The sequence below is a fragment of the Alosa alosa genome, chromosome 3 (assembly GCF_017589495.1).
Source record: "Alosa alosa isolate M-15738 ecotype Scorff River chromosome 3, AALO_Geno_1.1, whole genome shotgun sequence".
Taxonomy (NCBI): Eukaryota; Metazoa; Chordata; class Actinopteri; order Clupeiformes; family Clupeidae; genus Alosa; species Alosa alosa.
The window spans coordinates 21,009,966-21,034,068 of record NC_063191.1 but is presented as its reverse complement, the minus strand read 5'-3'; the positions used below and the strand labels follow the sequence as shown (position 1 = coordinate 21,034,068).

Here is a 24,103-nt window from a genome sequence, read left to right as displayed (position 1 = left end):
CTTATACAATGCAATGCACTGTACGCTGAAAGGGAAAATATGCCTTATTTCGACAGCTGTTCCAACTGCAGGTTGAAATCTATAGACAGATGAAAAATAGATGGGAATGTAAGTAGCCTGCATGAACTCTATGAGCAGTCCATCCCCCACCCACGCCCCTCCGGATTGGCTCATGGCTTTAGTGGGGAATATAGGACACACACTGTAAGTGAGGTGCCGCCGCTGGATGTCCAGTGGGGACCGGCCTGTTAGCGCAGCTCACTGGGCACGAGGAGAAGTTGACAGCACAGTGCACACTGCGCAGATGTGAAGGGGGGGATGGGGCATACTGTATGGCGAGAGAGAGAGAGAGAGAGAGAGAGAGAGACCCTCCATTTTCCACAAAAATAATTCTTCCTGGCGCAACTGTCTCATACTGCATGTAGGCTAACTGGGCAGAGTGCTGAGTGGAGCACAGCAGCAGGATGTGAGTCAGTCTAACAGATGACATCAGAGGAAGAGACGGCCAGAAAAGAGAAGATGGTCTAAGGGAGTGCCCACTGCGCTAGGGCTACACGATTATGGCAATCGCAATATGAACCAATGCTATTACCTAACTACAAAAACAAATTCAAATAATGGTGCACAGTTAATTCTGTCACATTTACGACTTTCATATTCATGTCACCTCCTTGACTGTGCCAGTTCTGGTGCGTAGTGCATGCCGGGCACAGAAATTCTGATTGGTGAGCTTCACAGTCAGTCAGGGGTGCTGTGCTTCTTGTGCACTGGCCGTGCTCACCAAATAAAGAGACATTTGGAATATTCAACTGAATCAGATCATTCACGTTCAAAAATCATATTCCAAATCGTAATCGCAATATATGTCATTGCAACTACATATTTTCCCCAAATCGTGCAGCTCTACACTGCGCTCACCACTAAGGTTATTGGTCAGAGCCATGGCAGACTAGCAGGGGGCTGCGCGTCCAGATCACTATCTGCTGGCCATCAAAAGCCCGAGCCAGAGACGAGGGAGTCGGGACAGGCCAGACAGGCATGCTGAGCACAGCACAGCACAGGTCAAAGGTCAGTGCCCATTTCCATCCTCTCCAGATCACAGCACATCAAAGGACCAGATGAAGTACTCCCAGGCCTAGCTTCCCCAAGTAAACAATTTGGGAGGAGAGAGAGAGAGAGAGAAAGAGAGAGAAAGTGAGAAAGAGAGTAAAAGAATGACAGAACAGAAGAAAAGTGAGAAGAGGGAAACAATTCAGCAGGGGAGATGGAGGAAGAAAGTAATTTATTGGCATCAAAATCAAAACGCTAAAACGTCAGTTAGCAATGACGGGTGACAAACAGGCATCACGAGGCAATCAATCAAGGCACTCCACATTAGCCACTGGGTGTGAGTGTGAGTGTGTGTGTGTGTGTGTGTGTGTGTGTGTGTGTGTGTGTGAGACAGCCGCTTAAGTAGATCCACACTCTGATGAAAAGAGAGCGTCTGGGCATGAAGTGGCACGGCCAGTCTCAGCTCATTGGCTGGCTAATTGGCCAAAGCATCCTTCATCAGCGGCAGGCCGGCCATCAGCGGAGAGCAGTGAGGGACCTGCGGAGAGATGCCGGCCCAGACGACTCACTCAGCCTCCGCGCGCCATTTGTGGTCCAGACAACAGGAGGCGTGTCCTCCACAGCAGACCAAACAATCAGGCGAGTGAAAAGGCTCAGAGGCACACGGGGGAATACTCACCACAACCAGCCACCTGTTCACAAGGTCCTGTTTACTCCTACAGAGGGTGCCCAGAATGACCATGACCGGGAGAGAGAAACAAAAGATCAATACCAGAGTTCCTCGCACACACACACACACACACACCGCTGGTTTTTCAGTACACGCATCTATGTTGTTTCAGTTTCAGACTAAATATTTATCTTCATATATTTGCTTCTCTTTAGTTCATAATAAAACACAAACAAACAAACGTCTCATCACAAGGAGAGGGGAAAATGGAGTACGTAAGGCGTTTGCCAAAAGTCGCTAGAGGCTCTGAAATGTTGGCCACCAAAAGTCAGAAGTAAGGTCCAGTGGGCCTCCTGACCCTGTTCTGCAGCATACCACATTGCAGCAGTGGAACCGCCACGATGGCTCTGCTGGAACTCTTTTTAATCAGGGGCTTTTATGAGCTCCAGCAGCGGGCTGGGAGTGCGGCGGAGGGGGGGTGGGGGGCAACTCCCACTCTTCTACTGAGGCCCACTTTTAGGGCTTCCGGAGCTTCCCCTGTTTACACCCATAATCTCCAGCTGCTAGACGGAGAGATGAGGCTGAGTGGAGTGGGATGCCTCATGGGCCGATGAATGATGGAGAGTAATAGAGGATGTGTGTGTGTGTGTGTGTGTGTGTCTGTGTGTGTGTGAGAGAGACCATAGTGTGTACAATAGGTCCCTTCTGCCCAACATTTGCCTTTACCAAGCAAAGGATGGAATTATGAAGGGTAAGGGCATGGAACTCACTACACAACTGACCACATAATGAAGATCCAGACCTCGACTAGAGAGCACTACACCACCACCTAAACCACCTAAACGATCATATTAAATACTATGTATAGCCATTCAAAACACAGCCGTCCTCGCTCAGAACAATAACAGACATGATGCCTGTTCATTGTTCCAATGCCAACCCCATAGGTGACTCAGTTGAGAGAGTGGGAACAAGACTGCTCTGGCTCTTGTTTGTAGAAATGTTTGTCAGCAAGACTCGCTCATGGAGCCATGTCATCAAATTTGACTCCCTGTCTGTTTCACCGACCAGGACTGCAAGAAATCTAGGAGTTGTTCTCGACAACCAACTAAACTTCTCAGATCATGTTGCCTCAGTCGCCCGGTCATGCCGTTTCGCACTCTACAACATACGGAAAATCAGGACTTACTTGACTCAAGATGCTACCCAACTTCTGGTTCAGGCAATAGTCATCTCACGACTCGACTACTGCAATGCCCTCCTGACAGGTCTCCCAGCCTGCGCAGTGAAACCACTTCAGATGATCCAGAACGCGGTGCCTGGTCTACAACCAACCCAAAAGGGCACATGTTACCCCCGCTGCTCATCCAGCTACACTGGCTACCTATGGCGGCCCGCATCAAATTCAAGTCTCTAACGGCTTGCCTACAAAGTAGTCTCGGTTCTGCTCCCACCTACTTGAATGCCCTCATACAGACTTACACTACCTCCAGACCGCTGGGCTCCCTCTGACCTAACGACGTCTAGCTCTACCACCGATGCGCTCAAGCCAATCCAAACTTTTTCATCTGTTGTTCCTCGTTGGTGGAACACACTGCCAGTTCCTACAAGGGCAGGGACATCCTTTTCCACTTTCAAAAACTCCTGAAGACCCAGCTCTTTAGAGAACATCTACTCTCATAGCAACACTTACAACAAGTCTTACTGATCCTAGCACTCACCAACCGTTTTAAACTGACAAGTAACTGCTAAAACAGCACTCACCGGCCTTTACTTATTCTTACTGTACTCTAATGTTGTTTTTAAACTGTCCTAAAATTGTGAGAATTGTTCTAAAACTTGCTGTTTACCATGTTGTTAGTCGCTTTGGTTAAAAAGCGTCAGCCAAATGTAATGTAATGTAATGTAATGTAATGTCCTCCGCTGTCCTCTTCCGGCATCACTGTGACTCATACAGTGAAGGAGGAGAGCAAGGTCATGCTCACATCACAGGTTCAATCTCAAGTCAAGACTTGATGCGAATTATGCGAATTATTTGTGAAGGATAATTCTTTGTCTCTTCACAGAGCGTACACCTCTCCGCCCCGCCCCTTCCTGTCGAGGATGTCGTGAGTGGCGGCGTGAATACCTCAGGGGGGGGAAAAACAATAATCAGTTTAATTTAAATTGCTTTCAGTCAGGCAACAAGTCGGGAGTCCGTTAATAATGAGCGAAGGCCTTGCTCAGGCAGGAGTGACATGCGGCAGAGCAGAGACGAAGACGGCAGAGAGCAGCGTGGCAGGTTAGCCAAGCGGCAGGATGACTAGACTCCAGCTGCAGGCCAGAAGGGTAGGATATGGTCTGGGGCGTCTGAAGAAGTCACTCAGCATCTGACCAGGGTGGGGGTTGATGGGGTGAGGAACTCAGACATCACTGCTTTTGTTGGCCAATGGAAGGCATGCGCTGAACTGAAGGTAAAATGAAAGGCAAACTGTTTGCAAATGCGTGGTCTGAAGGGAAAAAATTAAGTTCCGTTAATGACTGAACTTCCGTTCACTTGTTTGGCGAGTGCACACGGCGAGGCCGGGGGGTGCGTACGTGGGAGCGATGATGTATCGTTTTTTTTAATTCGACCCGACTCTTTGGGTACAAATGCCAGGCACTAGTCACGCGAATAGTGAGGCTTACAACTCGCTCCTGCCTTCCACAGTTCTGGGTCCTAAACAAACCGATGAGAGGACATTTGGACCAGACTAACCAGCGTCGCTGGCAGCCAAAACATCCAGGCGCAACGACGGAGGGGAGAAAAATACCCCATCATCGCATGCTTGTTTGGACACTGAGTAAAAGCACCCAGAGGCCTTCTGGCTCGTGGTGTCGTTGTGGAACAGGTCTGGTGATGAGCGCAAAGAGAGAGGGCTCTCGTCGGCTTTTAGAGAAGAAGCCCTCCAACATCATAACTGGACCGCGAGTCAGCCTGTCGACCGCACGCAGAGGAGACGGAAAATGGAACCCAAGCGGAGGCCAGGGGCCACTGGGAGAGCCTCCAGGGGGCGAGCGGCACAGCAGGCGTGTCACTCAGCATAGAACACAGCAGCGCGGTCCCGTCCCCCGAGCCCCTGCGGTCCGTTTCTGCTGTTGACAAGCGAGAAGCAGGATTCACACTCTCGCCATGTTCTGGAGAAAGGGGGGCATCAACGGAGGAAATCAGATTCATCTGACTGCTGCAGCTTGAGATTCTCCTTCGCCTCCACATGCTGTTAGGAGATTGGGGATGATCAATTTGACAATTACTGCCGAGCCCGCCCCCCCCCCCCCTCACCAGACCCCTGCCTGCCATGGTGGGGCCTTTTTCACACCGCCACCAAGATCACAGAGGAGGGCTGCCCTGTCCGCAGAAATATTTCCACGGCCCGTGTAACTCGCTGGAATGGCCGTGGGCCACATGCATACCCACCCACGCACTTCCATTCCCCCTCACAGCCAGCCAGATACAGACATCATCTTAAACATGTTTGGTCACCCGCTGACTGGGAGCAGTGAGAAAGGGAGAGTGCGTGTCATCAGGGGGAGGGCGATCCACAGCTCCACCCAGCAGGCCTCCTTGCAGGACATCAGCTCTGCATCAGTGCCTGCTTAAAGGCATTCACCAATCTGGCAATAGAGCTGGGCAACCAAAAAAGCGAAATGTATTTCTAATGTGACAAGTGACAAGTGACAAACACAACAACAGCCCTGTTTATAAAACACCATCCACAAGGACTAAAATAAAGGCAGTGGGTCAGTAGCGGCTAGTTCATTATCGTCTGCATTTCCCCAGACATAGAAATGGAACACAGCAGCAAAATATTTTTCTTGACTCCACATACACCCCCACACCATCTTCCACATGGATCCACCCATTATGGAGCCTTTGAAATCCATCACAGCTGATACACACACAGACACACAGACACAACCTATGGTTGATTTAACTGGTTAACATAGTCAGCAGAAAAAAAAGACTATGAAAGTGCAAACTTTTGATATGGTTTTGGAAACTGCCAGAAGTTTCACAAAATAGAACTGACACAAGTTTCAGTTGTAGCTTGTGAGGAACAAAATTTGAAGACTTAACGCTTAAAAGAGAAGATTTTGCACTGTGAAAGCAAATTTACATATTAATTATAATTGCCATTTTTATTTAATTCTTTATTTTGCACAAGATGACTTGCTTCCAACTCTTTTGAGGATTGAGCTTAATTCAGGACGAATTGTTTAATTAAAGCTATTTATGTGACAATGTGCCTTTCTTTTAACTCTTGCCGTTCACCCAGAAAAGCAACATCACTTAATTTTTGTTCACCCAGAACTGCAGCCATTTTCTGGAGAAGAGCAAGCTGAATAGTAGTATTATGTGAGTGGTTAAGCAGCAGAGAGAAATAAGGTCTTCATCATCTGAGTGAAACAACTAGGGACGTGCCACTGCTTCCTATGTAGGCGTCAGCCCATGAGGGGAGGGAACGGCGGGCTTGATACGAGCATACGCTTACTTAACCAAATGTGACACAGGCTCAGAGGGGTTATTATGGTGACAATACATCTGATAAATACATACACACACACACAGAAAAAAAAAAAAGGGGGTCTACAGGCCTGTAGACATCAGGCAGTGCATTCACTGTGATCTTTGCAGAAAGCTAAATTGCCATTGATTTGCTGTGGCTAGCATTCTGCAGGCCCAGCAGGGTTTAGTGTTGCTGCGTAGGGCAAATAAAGAGGCCTGTCCATCACGTCCGACTGTGCCAGCGCCTCCACACTGAGCTGCACAGGCGTTCGCCGTCCGCCAAGCCCACGCCACACAACGCAACACTGCTCTACCAGCAACGGCCTGGAGCCAGCCAGCATGAAGGAATTTCACAGCTTATACCTCAAAGCTAAGCCAATATGCACTCGATCGGGGATCCCAGATTGTCTTATGAAATCAGGTTACAGTGTCAAAAGTTTTCAATATATGAGCAAGCAAAAGACAGGGCGTACAAGTTAGCTCTTAGCAACTGTGATGACCGTTACACAAGAGAACAGTATCATACTGTATTCGGGAAGTCCATACAGTCTTTAGTAATCATCAATCCTGCAAACAAAGCACTAAAAATCTCCTCCCACATGACTAGCTTCAGCAGCTTCACATCATGACTGTAGGACTACTCATTCCATCCAGTGCACTCATTCTGCATGTGTGTGTGTGTGTTGTGTGTGTGTTTTTAGGGGGAGACAGGGGCCCATTTTGTCCCTGCTGTTGCACCCTTGGCTGAGTGGTTGCCCAGCTCTGGCGATGGAGCTGTAGCAGCGGCAGCTGTGGCCCGGTCTCTTTGTGGGCGCGCCTCGTCTCGCCGCCCTGCACCACACCGCTCCCTGCCTCAGCCCCGGGCTCTCGTCTACTTGCTCTCCATTTGCTAAACGAGGAAGGGGAAGGGGTGCAAGGAAGAGGAGGGTATTTTGTTTTTTTTTTTTTTTTTGGTGCAGTATGTCGCTGCTAGTTTCTGCAAATCAAGCCTGGAAATGTCTCGGCATATCTGTCTTATTTACTCGCCCCCCCGTGTTAAATTATTACTGATTAGCACAAACGTTACACAACTCCGCCAGCTGGGCCTTCGGTGCGGAGACAGGGGGAAAGGCTTTTAAGATGCTGAGCTTCTGCCGTTTCGGCTACTGCTAAAACAGGATGCAATCAAGCCTTGCACCAACAGCTACTTTGAACAGTGACACACAACTCCCAACACCCACTCCCTCCCTGGTCAGGTGACCCGATGCAGAGCGCCGCTGTTCTGTTCTCCAGGAGGAGAGCCTGCAGAGAGGACCGGGCCGCAACATACAGTACAGTACCAGCATCAGCACAGAGTATCCGTCACAGAGATCAAAGGGGCTCATATTTTTAACTCTGGCTTCTTTGTTGCAATGCCTTCTCCCTGGCACAGCAGACTGAGGGGGGAACCCAAGGAACTAAAGCCCCCATCAGCCAAAAATGCATTAACTTTAAAGAGTGTATCTTGGCAAAGGACAACTACTGCTTATATTTGCCATCCTTAATCCATGCTTCACAGGCCTCCTCTCTCCAAGAACAATTATACTCAACCAATTTTAGTATCAAGGGGGCTTTGAATACTGTATGCTGGAGTACACATCTCAACAGCACATTACAGTTTGTTAAAGTGTAAGCGAACATTTCTAGTGGGTTTAATTACAGGCTTGTTTTAAAATGATTTGATTAGAAATGTATAATCATCATCATCACTGCGGTGGATTTTCTCCTGCTTCACTTGATGAGTAACCTAGGTGACAGCCTGTTCCTGTTTAAAACAAAAGGGCGCTTTGTGTCTACGGAAAACCTTCATGAGCAGCAGACCAATTCATTCCCCATCCTAGGCACTCTGTCCCTCAAATAATGGCCACCCCCTGAACGAGGGCCTGAGCACCCAGAGCTCTTTATTAGTCACAGCCACTCACACGTGAGGGGTGGGGAGCCCACTCTACTGCACCAGACCCTTCTGTTCACACACACACACACACACACAGAATGCTTTTAGAAAAGCTGGATGCTTATGTTCCTCTTTGAGTCAGGCTCATGCAAAGCCACTCCACTTCTGTGCCCGGTACCTTCCAAAGTAATTAGAACATCAAAAGATTTCAACTCCAAGCAGGAATGTCTGCTCAGGAACATCAGTGTGGATTTTATCCCTGTGCAGACGAAGGCTGCCACCCCACAACCCCAATAGCGGGCGTAGCGACAAACAGATTTATCCGTGGCCAGGGGACCGATGGAGGGCGAACTAATCGTGACAGGGAGGAGAAAGGGAGCGATGGATGAGGAGAGAAAAAAAAAAGAGAGCGAGAAGGAGAGCAAGAGAGAAAGAACAAAAAAAAGAGAGCAGTTGAGTGCGGCGCTGTCTCCTCTTCCTGCAGGGACCATTCATCTCAGGGCCCAGGGGGAGCCGCAGCCATGAGCAGGATGACCATGCCTGCGTCAGCACACCAGCGCCCCGCGCCGCGCCTCGCCTCACACGCCTCGTGTGTCAGAGGACACTCAAGGAGAAAACAAGTCGCAGACACAAGGTGAGCGAGGAGACAGGCCGAGAGAAAGTGATTGAAAACGGAACAGAAAAAGGATGAGAGTGTGAAAAAGATCAAGAGCAAACATTAAGGTGGCAGGGTGCGTGCGTGCATGTGTTTGTGTGTGTGTGTGTGGGGGAGAGAGAGATAGAGAACAAGAGAGGAGGAGAGGAGGAGAGAGAGAGAGAGAGAGAGAGAGAGAGAGAGAGAGAGAGAGAGAGAGAGAGAGAGAAAGAAAGAAAGAGAGAGAGAGACGACCTGGAGCACCACGCAAGATCACACGATTAAGCAGGAGTGTCTGCAAGGCAGGTGGGGAGAAAAAGCCTCACACTGAGTCGAGTGCGGAGGATAAGATCAGATGATTGTTTTTATGTTTGCCTTTAGACGGCAGAAGCTGCGTGGCCTCTCTCCCGTCTATCGCTGACCTCTCCAGCAGTGTGGCTGAGGTCTCAGACGCCTCGGTCCTGCAGAACTGCATCCCACTGCGCAGACCAGGAGCGCTTTGTTTACACTGCAATTACTAAGCCAGCCCTCCAGCACTCATCAATCTCACCACGCGTCCAGATGTTGTTAAGATAATCAGACGGGTCCCTTTTGCTTGCTAAGGTCAGACAGATAGGATCAGCATCAAGTCAAGTGAGAGCAAAGCAGGAGTCACACACACACACACACACACACACACACACACACACACGGAACTGACCTTTGAAAACTGTGTGGTGGCACAAACTAAAAATAATCCAGAAGCCAATCAGATAAATAGTAGTCTGCTCCAGTACGATGAGGGTTTGCTTTCGCAGTCTGAGAGCATGTCTGTGCCTTCACCTGCTCTTGAAGTTCTATCTCACTCTCGCTCTCTCTCTCGCTCTCAAGGCACCATTTCTTCTGCTGCTCTGATAGCGGAGTAGCTTGCATGTTTTGCCTGGCTTTGGGAGGCCTCTTAAGAGCAGCATCCTAATAGCATTCAGACACCCCTAGATAAATGAACAGCAACAACACCCAGAGACGTGGGACCAGGAAAGACAACTTCTCCTGTTGCAAAAGACAAACTTGAATGATTGATAACAAAGCCAGTCCCCACACACACACACACACACACACTTGCTCAAGGCCTCTTGAAATCATATTCTGAATCCGTCCATTGTTGTGCAAAGCATCCTTGTCTACCTCTGCACGTCGGGCGAGGCAACGAAGCGCTCAGTGGGTTAAAAATAAGCTGTGTGAGATGAAACTGGAGGGAATCGAGAAACTGTCGGGGTGATCCACGACTGCCAGGGGAGAAGAAAAAAAAATAACAGCAGCCTCCAAAGAGTGGCAGCAGATATGAAAAGCTGAGTAATTTAGCAGATCATGATTCACTAATCCCAAACAAATGGTAAATATTGAACAGCATTGAGGCGCAAGCACACGGCCAGACACAGGCAGGGAGGCAGCCTGAAAGACAGACACACACACACACAAGCATTTTCAAATCCTGGGCTGGCAACAGGCGTGTTCTGGATGTGATTTCCAACCATATAGGACATTAAAGCTTCTCCCCTTTACATGAAGAGAAGGGAAGGGAAGGGTAGTGAATGAGTGAGTGAGTGAGTGAGTGATTGAGTGAGTGAAAGAGAGAGTGAGTGAAAGAGAGAGAGAGAGAGAGAGAGAGGACTGGGATGAGCTGTGAAGGTCATTAGGGAAGCATCAGTGCACTCCCCTCCACTCCCTGGTAGCCTATTGTTTAAGCCCAGGACTCGTCCAGTATATAGGTCACGAGGTTCAGATGGAGGGGACTGCAGTCACTTCATTAAAACCACTAACCATGTTTGTGAGGTGCCCTTTGTTCAGCAAGATCGCTCTGATTTGAGAAAAAGACAGACATAATAGCCAGAGATGCCCTTTACTTTCAGAGAGGATTTGTACCTTCAAAAAAAAAAAAGAGAAAGAGAAAAAGAAAGAAAGAATAAGAGATCAGAGACTGAGGAACCGGGCTAAAAAAAAAAAAAAGCATTTTAAAATGGTGGCTCTGGTAGCAATCAGTGCCACAAAAACATGCCCCATTCTCACCCATTACTAAGCATCGTGGGTTTACTGCAGCACTAGGCAGTTATTAGACAGCAGTAAACAAGTGTGGTCAAAAACCTACAATAAGCGCCGAGGCTAAATAAGGATAGTCTCTGGCTACAAAGCCCATTATAGACCATGCAACACCACAAAGACCAAATTTTTCAAGCACCACGTCGAAGGTGCTAAAAACTAATCTGCGCCTCGAGTTATTTGATCGGACTCCTATTTTAGACATCAAACAGACAGCACGTCATCCGCCGGTTTCTCACAAAAATATCTCCTCGGCACTGTTCCTGGATGATGGCAGGAAGCAGGGGGTAGCTAACTCTAGTCATGAGGTGCTCATGGCTGAAGCTGTCACTCACAGGCCAGGGTGAGAGTCTGGGAGACAACACAGCAAAGGCGGGACTGGGGTGTGTGTGTGTGAGTGTGTGTTGGGGTGAGGTGGGGTGGCAGTGAGGGTAGGGGTGGGGGGTGGCAAACCAATGCCGTGGTCTTATTTTGCATCACCGCCAGCCACCGGAGAATCAGGACGCGGCCGTTTCAGTGACATCTGCCTCATCTGCCTCATCAGAAGTGACACTGCTTCACAACTCACGGTTTTTCTTGAAGATAGAGCCCACTGCACACGTCACATTGCCAGCCGTGCTCTATCGACTCTGGAACATCTAACAACATGCGTAAGCATATAATCCCAACTCAAAAGTGACAGGTTTCAGATGAGAGGAAGAGGCAAAAAGCATCTTTTTTGTGGCTACGTTTTTTATTGTCAAATTTGTGCCACTATTTTCAGATGAGATGTCATACTTATTTTATGTCACTCACCTCCTGTGAATATGCATTCCCCAAGACTAGCACTCAAGATGACATCGCAGTAATTCTGACCTTAAAAAATGCCAATGAGTTTGTATGAAATATTCACAGATGGTGGTGTGCAAAAATAAAAAATCTGTGCTGTCTGCATGAAAGTCTACTACAGCCCTGGGTTTAGTGTTGATTGACGTGAACTAGAAAACAAAACTGCATCGCATTCCTACTGCACAGGGCTCACAAGAGACTTTTTCAGGGACGGGGTGGATGTGGAGGAGGAGGGTGAGGAGGAAGAGGAGGAGGAGGAGGAGGAGGGAGGAGGACTGACATGCTGACAAAACCCAACAACAAAAACACTGAAGTCATCTCAGCACTAAATTTAGAACCGCAGCATTGTCGGCACGGAGGACAACTACAATCTGTTCAAATCGGGGAACCTCGCCTTGTCTGCGAAACATTTCTCATTCGCCTGACAATGTTTTCCATTTCAATTAAATGGTCACCCCGTCAGCAGACGAGGACTGCATCCTCTCACCGTTTCACGACTGATGGGGAAATAAAACAACAGCTACATGAAAGGGTTCCATGGTGAAAGCTCTTGAAGAGGTTGCCTCTGATCATTAACCTCATGCTGTTCCACCTCAGATGCTAACGTGGGGAGCAGCACGTTTAGAATGCAGGGCACATTTCTACCATGGAGGTGTAATGTTTCTTAATGTACAGGATCCAGAATCCATTTAGTTTAGGAGATGGTCTACTCAGAACTGCTTGGATTGAAAGCACTCATTTAAGAGCAATACTGTTTAACAGAGTCTCTTGATGCCCATCCCACTGTAAGTCTAGCTGTACCTTGAATAGTGAAACCACAGGCTGTATCCCTGTATCCTGATACAAGTTGAATGTTTTGATTGCCTGATAGCAATCTCAGTTGAATATTTTTTTTCAACCCTGAAATTTCTATGTCACATTAAAAAAAGATATAATAGATGAGCAACGACCCATATTACCTGCGGCACTCCGGGGTAACAGATAAGAGCTGTGTTTTCAGAAAAACACTGCTCAGTCAAATTAAAATGTTCCCATTGAGTGAACAAAGCGCACATATGCCCCACAAACCAGCCTGCACCTGCCGGGCTGAGTGGTTAGCATGCCATCTTTTTTTTTTTTTTTTTTTTTACTTCAAACATTATTTCATTACTCTTCCCCTTATTCTGTCTGACTTCCAAGCGCACCTAACTCCCATATCTCTGATCTTTATTAATCAGGGCTGCAAGGTGTCAGCAGCACTCCTGCCCAGGTGTCCCAACAGAAGGATGCCAACTACGCAGCACTACATCCTCTTTATCAGAACAGCATACAGTCAAATAAGGCCTCATCGCCACAGAAGATATGAAGACTCATGGCAGTTACAGTATAGTGCCCTAATGCATTTTCTGTATTCCATTTTAATTTTAACTATACTATCTTTAAATCATTAATAACTAAAGGTGAACCCTTGTTAATAAGACACTGCGGGCTCTCAAACAAGCTCTGGGTAATAAAACAAAAAAAACAACTATTCTTGTTTTCAATGCAAGGTCTATTTCCGGTATGCATAGAAAAATGTGTTCAGATCTTACGAATAAGGAGAATGGGGATGAATGGGTTTGATTGGCGCTCCAGGCTTCAAAGCAGTGCCGTTGTCACTGGTTCGTTGACCAGAGTTGTATACATATTTGCATTAACTCATGGATTCCCTGGGTTAACCAACCATGCATTTTATTGCGTAGATTGCGGATATCCAGCAGCAACCGGCCAAGAAATCTAAGTACAATTAGAATACTGCAGTGTTCAAAGGGCAGCCAGGAAACATGGGCCTCCATCGACCCACGCAACACAGCCTTCACAATCCAGCGTTTGATCTGCCTTGAAAAAGGGTTTATTGATCAAAAGCCTGGTTGCCCACGTGACCTGTGCTCACCTCCAATTTATCCATAACCCTAATTCCCACCACCATCGCAGCAGGCTGAGAAGCAAAGTGTCCTACACACAGAGATTTACTACAGCGAGACTATCGCTTTCCAAACACGACGCACATGCGCTCACAAATCAGATATATCTGCCAGTCGATTTCTATTCATGACTTTTTTTTTTTTGCATCCTCACGTTATAGGAGCCTCTCACCCACACGCTGGTATATCACTATTAATAGGCCATGCTCCACGACAAGACCCACTCTTAGGCTGAGTCTACTTCCATCTCTCCATTTGTAACCGATCGACCAATGGACCTTGAACAGTTGTGTCGGAGGTGTGTGGATATGGGATGCTGACACAGGGTGGGTCGTTCCTAGAGCAGTGCCTGGTGCTGACACGAGAACGTGAGCTACGGCACTCACATCAGAGATAGCACTCGAAACCCATCAGACGCAGCAGTGGGAGATGGGAAGAGGTCTGGATGGATGGACAGTACCGGGGCCAGTGAGCAGCCAGCTTGTAAAAAGACAGACGAGGCAGGAGCAGATGGCCTTCCTGGCTTCAACAGAACAATGGCTCCCAGGGAATCTGCAATCAGCCAATCGCTGAGGAGCGCAATAAAAAAAAAAAACCAGATGCTAGTGCAGCCTCCGGTGCCTTCATGCCTACGTGTGCAATGAAGAACAGGATGGCCAGCATTCAGTGAGTAAGCATGCATGGATGCGTGTGTGTGTGTGTGTGTGTGTGTGTGTGTGTGTGTGTGTGTGTGTGTGTGTGTGTGTGTGTACGCACTAGTACACTGTGAGAGTAAGGCAGAATAATAATGAAAGACTACAGCAGTTAATAAAGTGCAGCTAATAAAGCCTTTAACATTATCAGTTTGAAAAGCATGTCAAATTATCAAATGAAACGGAAACTAGGAACGAAAAAAAGTTTTATAACGAGCATCCCCAATGTCCAAAATCCCTCTATGTCCATCTGTGTGCATTATGGCAGCTTCTTGTGGGATATAATACAAGACTGGGTCACAAGCTCGAGAGCTGCTTAGGTGAAAACATTACGAAAGACATCTGCAGCAAGGCTCGTTATACAATCGCCAATCCGCAATCCTGAAAACAAACACACATTTTAACCCATTTCCCAGCCACTTAGCCTTTCAGACACTCGAAAATGTGCCCCTGCATCATTCATGAGAAAGGCCCGTTCCATTTGCCCATCCAGACGCCGTCATTAATGCTGTTTTGTCCCACGGACAGACACAGTCAAGTGCGATTCAGGCAGAGTGGTACAGGTCTGGCCCCAAAAAAAGGGGAACATGGTGTGCGTGTGCCATGTGGGACTGGCACACAGGGGGCATGCCATTAAGCCCGAGCCTAATGCAGTGGGGTGGGGTGGGGTGGACTTTGGGGAGGCAGCACAGCCTCCGAGACATGAACAGTATGTTTTCAGAGCTGCACGGTACATCCATATTTTAGAAGGCTCTTGTTGATGCATGACATGACATATGACATTCATGTGATGAGTGCACTGCGTCAGGGATGTACTCAAAAGGTGAGGGCATGCTAGTGCTTTTAAAATCTGGAGGTGGACTTTGCCTGACACAAGACGTTACTTCAGAGTGAGTGCTCCTAAATTACTGCATGGGTTAATGTATGGCATGCTGTCAGACCTGACATTGAGTTGGTGTACAAGGCCTGCTGCTTCCTCTCAAAAGAGACACCATGCACAAAGACACTCTGGAAATGTGTCTAGGAAGGTTTGGCATTCACTGAAATACGTGGAGTCCAGGGTACGGCACCTCCAGAGAAAGCAGGGAGGTGTGCTGTTCACACTCACTAGCTGCAGCATGTAGTGACTTGCCAAAACAAAAGACTCCGGCCGCAGAAGGTCCCTCCATGATCTGGCAGACAGAAACTCTAGGTCTTGCTGACCATAGACAGAGAAATACAGGAGGACCACGGTTAGCTCAGCAGAGAGCATCAAGAACTGGGGGCTTGTGTGGTTAGCGGCGGTCAGACCTGTCCAATGGGGCAACAAGAGCCACGAGGGTGTCTCCACAGACAGCGCCATCTGCTGGAGATGATGCCAGTGGTCGCCCACTCACCGCGCTCGCCGCTCAGCAGATCCAGCCGTCAGCACGCATTTGTCACAGTGACTAGCTACTGACCTGCATCATTTAGCAATGCGGTGAGACGTCATCCACTCAGAGCCCTCGTGGCAAAGAACATTTATGCACATCTTTGAAGACCTATGCAGTGGGAGAGGCCTCAGGCATTGGGTGAGGGAGGGCGAGTGTTGGAGATGTGGGGGGGTGCACTTTTCGAAGCCAGTCATCCATTTGCTCTGAGCAAATATCAGTGTCTTCCTGAGTTCAAAAACAAAAACACAACACTTGTTTGCATATCCTTTGCCAACTGCAAAAGGACTGGACTTGTCTCGGTTCATTAAAGCCTTTAGAATTATAAGCAAGTTAACATCAAACCCGATAACACTCCCGTGGTACGATAGGGGCCCTGACGGTAAAACATGAATACTGATGGGACTAAACTAAGGGAAATTACATGAACACATGCATGCACACTTGGGCTGTGGGAAATAATCATTGCATCGCAAGAGCATGCCAAACACAAATCAGCTTTTCTTTAAAACTGCCATCCAAACAAACACAACTGTCATCCAAACATCCAAAGCTTAATGCTTGTAACTAGCTAGTACCAGTTCATGCAGTGTCATATTAGCCAAATATGGGCCACAGGTTCTATACATCACCCGTTTAAAACAGATAGGTCTATACATGCATTTCTATTTACTGGTATGGATGATCATTATCAAGAGCTAGGGTACATTATGTTACATTTCTGTTACATTGATCAGTAATATTGGGACAAATAGAAGGCCATAATTTGTTAATGGGTGATGGCATATTTTTACTACCATATTTATCTCAGTCAACTCAGTCAGGACGATACAGAATCTTGATACAGACTTTTATTCTTTTCAGTGAGGGGCCAGTGTCCCTCAAGGGAGAGGTTTGTGTCACCCAAGCATGGGTTTCACCATTATTCTCTGACTATACAAAACAAATCTTAACCTTAAGTAAGTTACAAACAAAGGAAGGAGGAACCTCTAGTTCTAACCCAGTATGAATATGCAAAAGAAAGGGGTGGTGTGTGGGGACGTGGCATCTTGTGGTGCCATCAGGTCTGGTCACTCTTATTGTTATTTAATTAAGAAGGCCTGGCCACATACTGTTTTAACACCCCAACTTGCTCATGGCCCAATGGTGACAATGGAAAAATATTTTTTTTCAATATGTTGTCATGGGACAACACTTAACATTTGTACAGATGTTGTATTTACAATACATTATGGTGTTAGGCTACAACATGTGTATTACATTGTAATAAATGTAAACAATGTAATTATTTATTGTTACCCTTTAAATTGTGAGGCTAGTGAAGATTAACATCACACACCTACACAAACACATACACCATTCTGATGAAAAGACTGTGTAAAATCCGGATTAAGTCTTCAAATGACTGACTGTCATCCCAACAAGGTGCAAAGAGAAACCACAAGCTTCTTCGTTACTCAAATACCAACACCATAATCATGTGCAGTAAGTGCCAGAGCTCTCTAATTAAGAGAACGTCCAGGCAATCATCGCATTTAAAGACATAGTCACATGAATGTCACAGAAAAATTCTCAGAACGACACCCGCGTCAGATGAAAACCACTGAAATGAACCTGGAGTGAGCCACCAACTTTGCTGCAGGGTCGATTGCAGAAGCAGGACAGAAGGGTGTCCATATTGTGACCCCCTCACTCCGGCACAGTTGAGTCATGATGTCATCGGCATACTTGACGGTGACGAGACTTGTCATGTGCGTTAGCCCATTTTACATTTCGCTCTGGGTCCATCGTCAGCATGTTAGGAGGTTATGAAACAGGTTACAAAATCCATGTCAGGAGCGGCCCAAATGCTTCTCCCACCACCATCACCACCACCACTACCGAGCCCCATGGCCAGACTGATTTATTTGGAGCAATTACTTGCTTTTTTCCACTTGTCCCAAAAAGGAATTATGCAACAGAAGTCTCAACATACAAATAGACCCGGCGTGAGTAATGGCTGTGACCTGAGGGTCCCAAGTGGGATACACTTTGTGACAGGGAGCCGGGGGAGCTCGGATTTGGCCTTTGGGGGGAGGGGGTACAGTGTGTCTCAGGCCTGCTGGGTTTTAGTGCCATCAGCCAGCCCACGACTGAACACCTCCCCCCCTCCATCTACACCTCCTGGGGCTACAGTGCCACCCAATTAGTCAGCCAGCCACCCCCACTCGCCTCCTCTGCCCCGCTCACTCTCTCTCCCACCAGAGACCTAACGAAAGGCCAATACTTCCAGTCCAATAGGTCTACTCTTAAAAGTTACTCGCAGCATTAAATCCAAGTTTGAGTCATGCTTTTGCTGCTCACCACAGCACGCGACTGAGGGTAAGAGTGTTTGGGCTGTTTTTGTGAATTATCCCATTTTGGAGACATGTAATGAGATGACTGCAGCTTAATCATATATCATGTGGTGACCTAAGAGAGCAAAACTGTTGACTTTTCCCTTTTTTGGTAGCACAACCAAAGGAATGTTTACAAATGCTTCAAATGTTGTGAATACAGTACTATTCAGTGATAATCCATATACAGATGATTTTCATTTTACAGTTTTAATCAAATACTTTAAATTCACATGAACATAGAAAAAAGGGAAAGTGATATCTGCAGAACTAAACCCAAGCTCTCGACTATGAAACCAAGCAGGTCATGGGGATCACAGGGATCTACACTTGGATACAGTGCAGAGGGCACAGTACCAATATTCAACCTTCAGGAAACCGATGGTCGCACTGTGCAAATGTAACCAGGCTAATGAAGATGTCTCTTTCTGGATACAAATGACCCTGTCTACAGGTCTACAGTCAGGTTGTGAAATAACTGATAATTAAGACTAAAGAGGTGCGGTGATGCAAATGCTTGAAGGAAAGGAAGAAAAGAAAACATGTGTTTTAATATCAATTGAGCATCACAACAATGTGCCCACAACAAAGCATCCAAGGAAGATATTAACGTGTGGGGAAGGCTACCACAGTCTAGCCATTATCCCCCAAGAAATCCACAAAATGCAATAGCTGGGATTGGGGCGCAGGTATAGACCCTTTCATCAATAAAAACAAAAACAATGCTTGAACGTTCTATTTGGGCCCCAATCTACTTCCTCTGCATTAAGATAACATATGGAATGTTAAAAAGGAAGTCTTGTGGGGCCAACTATGATGCTGATAATGGAACTCTCTTGAAAGGGTCTTATAGGAGCCCACAATAAGTCATTATTTTAGAAAGATCCACTTTAAAGCAAGTACAGAAATATCTTTAGATTTGGGGGAAAGCTTTTTATGGTCATGAGACCAGAACAGAGCTTTTGACCAATCCACAATGCTCTGGCCTGCCAATGTCTAAAGAGACCCCCATCCCTAGAACATCATGCTGTGGGGATATTTTTGTCTGCTGGAACTAGACATTATGTTTAGAATTAAAAGAAGCATGAACTGATATAAATTCTATGCAACATCATGAGAAAACCTGTTGTTGTTCGTTGAGACTTGGAAGGGATTACCTACCAACAGCAGTGTAAAGCAGTAACATGGATATTCTAGAATGGCCAAGTCAAATCCCTGATCACAATCCTAGCGAGAATCTGCATGGTGCTACAGTCCAGCACCATCAATCCATCAACCTAGATGTTCTGTTGAAATCCCATCAAGAGAAATCTGATGCTGTCTCACTCATTGCTGTTATTGCAGCAAAGCAGTTTTCCGCCAAGAAATCAGGGTAAGTGGATGAATACTTATGCAAAAGGAATTCTTTGTTTTTGTATAAATTTTAATATTAAGACAAATAACTTATTTAGCCTTAAAAAATATGCTACAGCCTCAGTGTTCCTCTATGAAAATACTGAATGGGAAAATGTGTGGGTTTTGTAAACCAAAAAATTACTTGGTTTTTATACTTTTGCAAGCCACTGAATGTTATCATTAATTTATCACAGAAAAAGTTCAAATATGAGAGAGGTGATTCATATTTCTTTTTCTTCTGGGTCCAGAGGCATTTCCGCCGAGATTCTGTGTTTTGGCTTTCCAAATCCACCAAACTTCAATCGCCTTGAAATATTTCGAAAGATCATATTTTCAGGGTACAGTTCAAGGAGTAAAGATAAGCCAAAACGAAACGCTCCTGCAGTGGGACACACATGGGCTAGTCTCCAACAGCGGTTTATTAACAGAATGCTGCTAACTGCTCCTCTTGCGCCATCATTATTTCTGTGCATCATACCATACATTAACAAGAGCCCTCAACTGCCACTCTTTGCATTTAGAATTTCCCTGCAGACAAGTGCAATAACATTAGTGCTGGTAGCATGCACTGGACAAATACTGACTGCCGGGTCAAACTGCCTTTCAACAGTCTAAAAGTGGAGTCAGGATAATGCAGCAGAGTAGATGGGATGTGTTGTAGAGCCAAGGCTGCAGTATGCAGTGCTCCTGTGGTCATCGAAGGTGTTATCATAATATGTAGTGTACAGTATGTAAAAAAACCTAACAATAATGTAAAAATTAGATAAGTAGTTTAAATCTTATATCGGTAATGTAAATGTAACTTAGGAAACCCTCTGATCACAGCAGCCTAGCATCCAAAGTGCTACACTCTGGGGGCATGAACATGGGGGCTCGTGAATATGCCTCTTGAGTGTACAGTAGCACTGTAATCTCCAGATGTTGGCTGCAGCAACTCGAGCTTGGTAGAACCAATTGTTTTCAGGGGTTTTTTTCCATACTGACAGTACTAGGTGATCTTGAGAAACAGATCTATGTGAAAAATCGCCTGAATTCTCCTTTAATGTGCTGAACACAGCACCAAAAGCAGAACTGCAAGGGTTTGTTCTGTCCACACACAGCCAACACAACTCTCGCTACAGCGATGCCCAACAGCAACAAGGCTAAAGGCTCCAACTTGCCTAGCAATTAACTGCCCCATGATGATAAGAGATGTGTCCCAGGTCATGCAAGCATGAGCCTCACATAGGACAAATTAGTGAACCAACTGAATAGGTCTAACTTTTGTGAGTTGGCAATTTGGCAAATATGTTTGTTCAATTTTCTCCAGCCAAAAACACAGATACACACAATTCTAGAATAGGTGCATGTAATAACTGGGTATGCAATCAAAGTCAAACTAGGCAAAATAATTCACCTTGTGGTGGCATTTCTCATGCAAGGTACACTATATGGACAAAAATATTGGGACAACTGGTATTTACACCTACAGGAACTTTTATAACATCTAGGGATGCACTGATTGGGAAATTCTAGGCCAATATCAATTAGGGCTGCATGATTTGGGGAAAATATCTAATAGTGCTTTTTCTTACAGATATTGTGATTTGCAATATGATTTCTGAATGTCAATGAACTGATTCAGTTCAATATTCCAAATGTCTGTATAATTTGTGCCACTCCTGATTGGTGAGTACACCCTGTGCACAAAAAGCACAGCACCCCCACCGACTGTGAAGCTCACCAATCAGAATTGTTGTGCCCCTCACAAACTACACACACCCACCAACCAGAAGTGGCACACCAAGTCATAAATGTGACAAAATGAATTGTGCACGATTATTTGTAGCTTTTACAATTAGGTAATTGCATTGGTTCATATTGCAATTGCGATAATTGAGCAGCCCTCATATCAACATTGATGTTTAAAACAAAAATTTGGCCAATAACCGATGCTGATATTGATAGTTTTTTTATTTATTTGTTTGTTTTGTTAATTATACCCTTTACTGGCAGAGAAATAAAAATAATTTAATTTAAAAAAGTCTTTCAGCCCTTAATAGCACTATATCTGAACGTGCCAGTTTGCTACCATTTAGCTAGTTCAAAATGTAAGCAACATAACAGATAAACATCAGTCTCTGCCTAAAGGTCTTATTATCGGTCAAAAAGCAGAGATGTGATTGGCAAAGGTCAAAAAAGCAGGAATATATATGGAGCCCATAGTACTGAGTGGCGATTGTGAAGTGTGTCATTCATCCAGGAAAACATCTGTGAGGTCAGGTACTGATGTTGGACTAGGCCTGATAGTTCATTCCCTTGCTTGATGGGGTTGAGGTCAGGGTTCTGTCTAGTCAAGTTCTTCTAAACTCACTCAACTACATCTTTATGGACCTTGCTTTGTGCACACTATGACAGTACCTTGCTTCAATTCACTGAACGCTTCAGAACGACCCATTCTTTCACAAATGTTTTGAAATATTGATTTTATACAACTGCGGCAATGCGTCTGAATGAAAGACACAAATTAATTTTTAAGTGGTTACAGTAAGTATCCCAATACTGTTGTCCATATAATGTATCTAGCAAATTCAAGAGAATTTCTTTGTCTCTGCTTGCAATCCACAATAAAGACAAATGTCAACAACAAAAACATTTTCAACATATGATGTGACATCAGATAGTGTCCCTCATCATTTAGCCTACCAACAGTCACAAGGAGTTAGAATCAACAACATCTAGGCCCACAGTCAATGTTGGCTGGCATTTAGCTTCCAATGGTTAAAACATGGGCTTCTGGTCAGATGCTGGAGGGCACGAGGGTAATTTGACTTCCAACAACTCCATCCTTTAATTTAACTCACCACAATTGGAATGAAAGCCAGGTGCATTACATTCTGGCTGACAATGTAGGCTATGCAGTGCAGAGCAAACACTGTTCACTGGGATGCATAGTCGCCCCATAGATGATATTGCCAAAACACACAGAAAACAGATGTCATTAAGTTAAGTCAAGTGTTTCTGTAAAAGGCAATAGACCGTCCATTTATTAGGGCTAAGAGGAAATAGATTACCGTAAGGCCCTGAGGATATTTAAACTTTGTTTATAAAGGGAGTCTAACATATATAAATAACTTTCGGTTTCTGCTGCCAGGCTTTAGTAGCCTACCCAAATATCTATTCAGGATATTTACTGGGTTAATTTACCATCAATGGAAACATGTTTTGCTTGCTATATTCTCGTAGTGCCTCAGTGCTGTAGTAAGACATAGAGGAAAGCGGGAAATAATCAAGTTGTCCTGCACAGATGGTCTGACTGACAACTTGTCCCCAACACATAACATAGTGATGCGAAACCAAACTAAGCGATGTAAAATACACATTACGATTAGACAGACGCTGCGTTACAGAGGAGGTAGAAACCGATGGTAGCATAGTCAATGAAAGAATTGTCGCATTCTATTCTCCCAATCTAGACTACAGCCTGCTATGCTTCACTGTTATGGTAGCATAAACCACGTCCTTTCATTGCAGCTAACCTAGCGAATCGTTTAGCTTAGCCAAACAGCTCGTTCGTGGGACTCGCATGGACTCTGCATTATGACAACGAAGTGTGTCGTACTCCCCCGGAACGTCTACATTATGTATCTCTTTCAGGAGGAAAAGAGTTGCTACACTCATGCGGTAGCCGACCGACCTAAGGCTTTTTTATTCAATTGAGTGGCGTGCTATGCAACAGAGCGCTGACAGCTTAAGAAACAATGTTTTGTAGCTGCTCGAAAACACGGACACAAATAGAAATACTCATCGAGTTGAGACCGCTGTGCGTATTGAGGACTTCTTAGTTTCCATAGCCTTTAATTTCACTAAACGGTTAGTTTGGGTGCGAGTAAATATTGCATAAACACAAACGGAACGACAGCAAAATAACCTATTTCTAAAAATATACCTGTAGAACAAAAACATCAATGGGGTTACTTACAGAGTTTCTTGCCGTGTTTGAGAATGCTTCAGGGATTATTTGCTGGTTACTCGTTGCCCATCCGTTTCTACTGCACAGAGCGCCTCTTGTTTGCAGCTCAGTCGCTACGTGTGATTGAACGTAGGCCTATTCGAACCGCTCGACGTGAGGCACACACTGAATTTGATCAGACGGCAGCGGCCTAAGATACACTCACGGGGTCGCTCGTCAGGAGCGAGTAACGTAGTGAGAGAAACACGTCGTCATTGGATGAGGGACAGTCTCAAACACTCCCGTCTTGAGAACTGGGAGTGCGCAAACACCAAAACTGGTCTCTGTACTAAAATATGATTGGATTGCCTCCGGAAGGTGGTTACCTAGTGTTGAAGAATGATTGGATGACAAAATCGTGACAGAAGGAAACGGCTATCCTATCCCAAGAATAAAGTCGATGTGTGGGCACTAGCACTACACCACAACACAAATAAGTATTTTGTACTTGCATTCCATAGAAAACATTACGTCTAAATATAGCCTACAGTAGCCTATGATGTGGATGTTAAAAATCCTCAAGATTGTTCTTTAACTTGAATATGTTAAGCTATTAAATAAACCATAATATAGTAGGCCTACATTAGATTACATAAATATAAT

The 24,103-nt window shown here is 45.7% G+C and overlaps 1 protein-coding gene across 4 annotated transcripts in view; it reads right to left on the bottom strand.

Annotated features, from left to right (window-relative positions):
* The window catches only part of adarb1b (adenosine deaminase RNA specific B1b), a 107,817-nt gene extending 84,078 nt beyond the window's left edge, over positions 1-23,739 (bottom strand). For 3 of the 4 annotated variants that reach the window (XM_048238972.1, XM_048238970.1, XM_048238973.1), the window contains exon 1: positions 23,471-23,739. The gene's annotated coding sequence lies outside the window, so the exon portion shown is untranslated. Of the gene's footprint in view, positions 1-1,729; positions 1,767-23,470 lie in introns of all 4 variants that reach the window. The other variant, XM_048238971.1, reaches the window with a different exon arrangement.
* Positions 23,740-24,103: the final 364 nt, after the last annotated feature.